The 4,648-nt window shown below is 44.1% G+C and overlaps 1 pseudogene; it reads right to left on the reverse strand.

Annotated features, from left to right (window-relative positions):
• Positions 1 to 2,626: 2,626 nt before the first annotated feature.
• LOC783541 (large ribosomal subunit protein eL31-like) lies at positions 2,627 to 3,048 on the reverse strand (annotated as a pseudogene).
• Positions 3,049 to 4,648: the final 1,600 nt, after the last annotated feature.

Raw genomic sequence — 4,648 nt, forward strand, 5'->3', positions numbered from 1 at the left:
CCATCTCATCCTCTGACGCCTTCTTCTCCTCCAGCCCTCGTTGGATTTTTCCAATGAGTCAGCTATTTGCATCAGCATGCTGGAGCATCAGCATCAGTCCTCCCAACAAGTTTTCGGGGTTGATCTCCTTGCTGTTCAAGGGGCTCTCAGGGGTCTTCTCCAGCACCTCAGTTCCAAAGGCATCAATTCTTTGGACAAACCAGTACTGGTGTATAAAAATAGAATATGCTTCACAGAATTAAACCAGGAGAGAGAAATATATCCTGGTTCATGGCTTTTCTCCCCCAGAACATTGCTATATATCACATATGTATGAGCATACACACATGTGGTATCTTCCCAAAGAGCAACCCGGCAAATATGAGTCCCATATGAAGGACAGAGTGAAGAACATGAAGAAACATTGCATCCACTTGATACACTTGGGTTGGATAAGACCACACGTACAACTTTGGTTGACTTTAGAAGGAAGAGCATTTCCTTATTTCCTTTTCTTTCTTTTCCATGCATCATTTGTTTTTCAAGATTTAAAAAAAAAATATGGACCATTTTTAAGCTCCTTATTGATTTCGTTACAATATGGTTTCTCTCTTAGGCTCTGGCTTTTCTGGCCCGCCAGGCATGTTCGATTTTAGCTCCTCTAACAGGGATGGAACGCGCACTCCCTCCAATGGAAGGAGGAGTCTTAGCCACTGGGCCACCAGTGAAGTCCCCATGAGTCATGCTTATGACAAAACTAACCCAGTGCCATCTTGCCTTCAGATAATTCTTGCAAAAGACCTATTTGCTGGTAATAAATACAGTATTCTTGACTATCAAACAGAGGCGGGTGGGTGCAGCCTTAAATTCTAAATAATGATCTTCAATATTAAACGTACTTTCTCTTTCTCTTCTTTCCTTCCTCTCTCTGATTAACCAGCAAAATCTATTCAAGTTGATTTCGGGTATGTCACCAAGCACAATACAGGAATAGTTTCTAAAACACAAACATGATGGAACAGTAGTGTCAACAGGGTTTCATTCCCTGTTTTAAAATGCAGTCACGTCACAGACAGATATCTTTTCCTTTTTTTTTTTTGTTTCTTTTTTGACAGCCTCTTGGCCATTTTCCTACTTATTAGCACTTCCACGAGAAGAAAGGAAGAGGAGCTGCAAGTATAACGTGTCGATCTGAGACACCAAGTCTTGTGTTAGGCCCGTCAGCACCTGGAAACGTTGAGATGGTTCCTGCTCCCCTAGGATTGCTCAAAGCCACTGGCCCTACACAACCTGCCTCCCTACAAAACAGCAGAGAATTTCGGGCACGTGTGCACCATGTTGTCATTTTCCTGTCTGACGGTCGTCATCACACACTTCACCCAAATATACGCTGTGAGAGGATTACACCAGGTGGGTCAGATCGCAGAATATTGGAAACCACGATTTGCTAACGGGAAACTTACCTTAAGAATACACCCATGGTGGATTCATGTGGATGTATGGCAAAACCAATACAATACTGTAAAGTAATTAGCCTCCGATTAAAATAAATAAATTTAAATTTTAAAAAAAGAAGAATATTAAGACACCAGTGGGGCGGGGCTGCGGGGCGGCCGGTTTCCTGGTGGTGCACTGGTAAAGGATCTGTCTGCCGAGGCAGGAGACACAGTTTGCATCCCTGATCCAGGAAGAACCCACATGCCTCAGAGCAAGTAAACCCAGATGCCACAACACTGAAGCCCACATACCCACGTATCCTCGAGCCTGTGGTCTGCAAGAAGACACCAGAATGAGACGCCTATGAACCACAAGGAGAGACTACCCCACTCTACTTGCCACAAGAACCAGAGAAAAACCCTCAAAGGAAGAAGACCCAGCACAGTCAAAAACAAATACATAAGAATTTTTTTAAAAAGAACATTAAGACACCAATTTACTTCACATGGGCTTCCCTGGTGGAAGAGCTGGTAAAGAATCCGCCTGCAACGCGGGAGACCTGGGTTCCATCCCTGGGTTGGGACGATCCCCCTGGAGAAGGGAAAGGCTACTCACTCCAGTATCCTGGCCTGGAGAATTCCATGGACTATATAGTCCACAGAGTCACAGAGAGTCAGCTACGACTGAGACTGAGCTACTTTCATTTCACATGACTTTAAATTTGAATGTTAGTAATCATGTGATTATTTATTCTTTTAGCTGGCATGGACTGGACATTCCAAAGGAAAGAATGAATATAAGCCAGGGTGAGTTGATTCTTGCTTTGGATAACCTGTGTCAATATGACAGCCCTTTGATTCCCCAGAGTTAAATTACTGAAGAATCCCACACATGTCAGAATTTATGGTCTGCCTAGAATTATCACAGCTTAAAACTGGCATGTAATATACGTCAGCTAACACTGAACAGGGGTTTCCCTGGCAGCTCAGATGGTAAAGCATCCGCCTGCAATATTGAACAAAAAAGCCAATAATACTCAATGCATAGTTTCTTTGATAAATACTGATGAAAAAACTAGATAACCACGAGAAAATAATGAAACTGGACCTCTGTCTTATACCATCCACAAACATAAACTTGAAATAGGTTAAAACTTAAAATGAACGGCCAGAAACCATCAAACTCTTAGAAAAAAAACACAGTGTAAATACTCTTTTTTTTGGCAGTTCAATAACTTTTTTGGACCATCAGCAATTAGTTCTCATCCACATTGACTGTCTGTAGATTTTTGAAGGTGGTGACGGGCATGTAGGTAACCAAAGTATAGAGCTTGTCTGCCGAGTCTTCATCTTCATTAAGTCTTCTGGACAGTATGGGACATTCCTGATCCCTTTGGCCCAGCCGGCTTTGTTGAGCCTGGTGTCAATGAGCACATCCGGGGCTCCCATCTCCTTCATGGCAAACTTTCGGATTTCTTTGAGTGCCCTAGGGGCACACTTCTTGAAACCCACTCCATGGACCCGCTTGTGAATGTAGATTCTCTTGTCACCACCTAGTTGACGGCGGACCGGCCCTTCTTCTTCTCGCCGCCCTTCTTTGCGGGAGCCATCCTGCAGGGCCGGGGTTGGAAAGAAATACTCTTTTCTTAAAGGATTTTTTTGGTACAGACCATTTTGAAGTCTTTATTGTATTTCTTCCAATATTGCTTCTGCTTTTTGCTTTGGTTCTTTGGACATGAGGCCCGTGGGACCTTAGTTCTCAGACGAGGGACTGAAGTCACAGCCCCTGCATTGGAAGATGAAGTCTTAACCACTGGACCACGAGGGAAGTCCCAGAAATACTTCTTGACACTGGTCTTGACAACGATTTTTCTGGACCTCAAAGGCATAAGCAACAACAACAGCAGCAAGAAAAACCACTCAGGACTAAACCAAACAAAGAAGCTTCTGCACAGCAAGAGAAACAATCAACAAAATGAAAGGGCAACATAAGGACTGAGACACGATATTTGTAAATCATATATGTGGTTCAGTTCAGTTCAGTCACTCAGTCGTGTATGGCTCTTTGCCACCACTTGGACTGCAACACGCCAGGCCTCCCTGTCCATCACCAACTCCCGGAGTTCACTCAGACTCACGTCCATCCAGTCAGTGATGCCATCCAGCCATCTCATCCTTTGTCGTCCCCTTCTCCTCCTGCCCCCAATCCCTCCCAGCATCAGAGTCTTTTCCAATGAACCAACTCTTCGCATGAGGTGGCCAAAGTACTGGCGTTTCAGTTTTAGCATCAGTCCTTCCAAAGAAATCCCAGGGCTGATCTCCTTTAGAATGGACTGGTTGGATCTCCTTGCAGTCCAAGGGAGGACTCTCAAGAGTCTTCTCCAACACCACAGTTCAAAATCATCAATTCTTCGGCCCTCAGCTTTCTTCACAGTCCAACTCTCACATTCATACATGAGTAATGGAAAAAGCATAGGCTTGCCTAGACGGACGTTTGTTGGCAAGAGATTAATATTCAAAATATACAAGAAACTCATATAACTCAGTAGCAGAAGAACCCACAAATAGCCTGGTTTGAAAATAGGCAAAGGACCGGATGAGACAGTTTTCGGAAGAAGATATGCAAACAGCCAACGGATACATGAAGAGGCGCTGGACATCTAGACGTCACCAACGATCAGTGAATTGCAAATGAAAACCACGATGAGAAGGACTTCCCTGGTGGGCTAGGGGTGAAGATCCCACACTCCCAGTTCAGGGAGCTGGGGTCTGATTCCTGCTCAGTGAACTAGAGGCCAAATGCTGAAGCTAAAGTTCCTGCATGCCACAGCTAACACCCGGCACAGTCAAATAAACAAATTAAAAAAAAAAAAACACAATAAATATAAAGCCACACAATGGAAAATCACTTCACACCTGTTAGAACGGCCATCAACAAGGAGACCAGCGATAACAAACACGGGCAAGGATGGAGAGAAACAGCAATCCTTCTGTATTGCTGGTCAGAATGTACACTGTCACAACCAGTATGGAGAAGATTATGGAGTGTGCCCAAAAAGCTAACACTAGAATGACCACGTAATACAGAAATATCAGTGCTGGGTACACAGCTAAAGGAAAAGGGGTGTGTGTGTGTGTGTGTGTGTGTGTGTGTGTGTATGGCTTTCCTGCTGGCTCAGATGGTAAAGAATCTAATGCAGGATATGCTAGTTGGATCCCTGGGTTGGGAAGAT

The sequence above is a fragment of the Bos taurus genome, chromosome Y (genome assembly GCF_002263795.3).
Source record: "Bos taurus isolate L1 Dominette 01449 registration number 42190680 breed Hereford chromosome Y, ARS-UCD2.0, whole genome shotgun sequence".
Lineage (NCBI taxonomy): Eukaryota > Metazoa > Chordata > Mammalia > Artiodactyla > Bovidae > Bos > Bos taurus.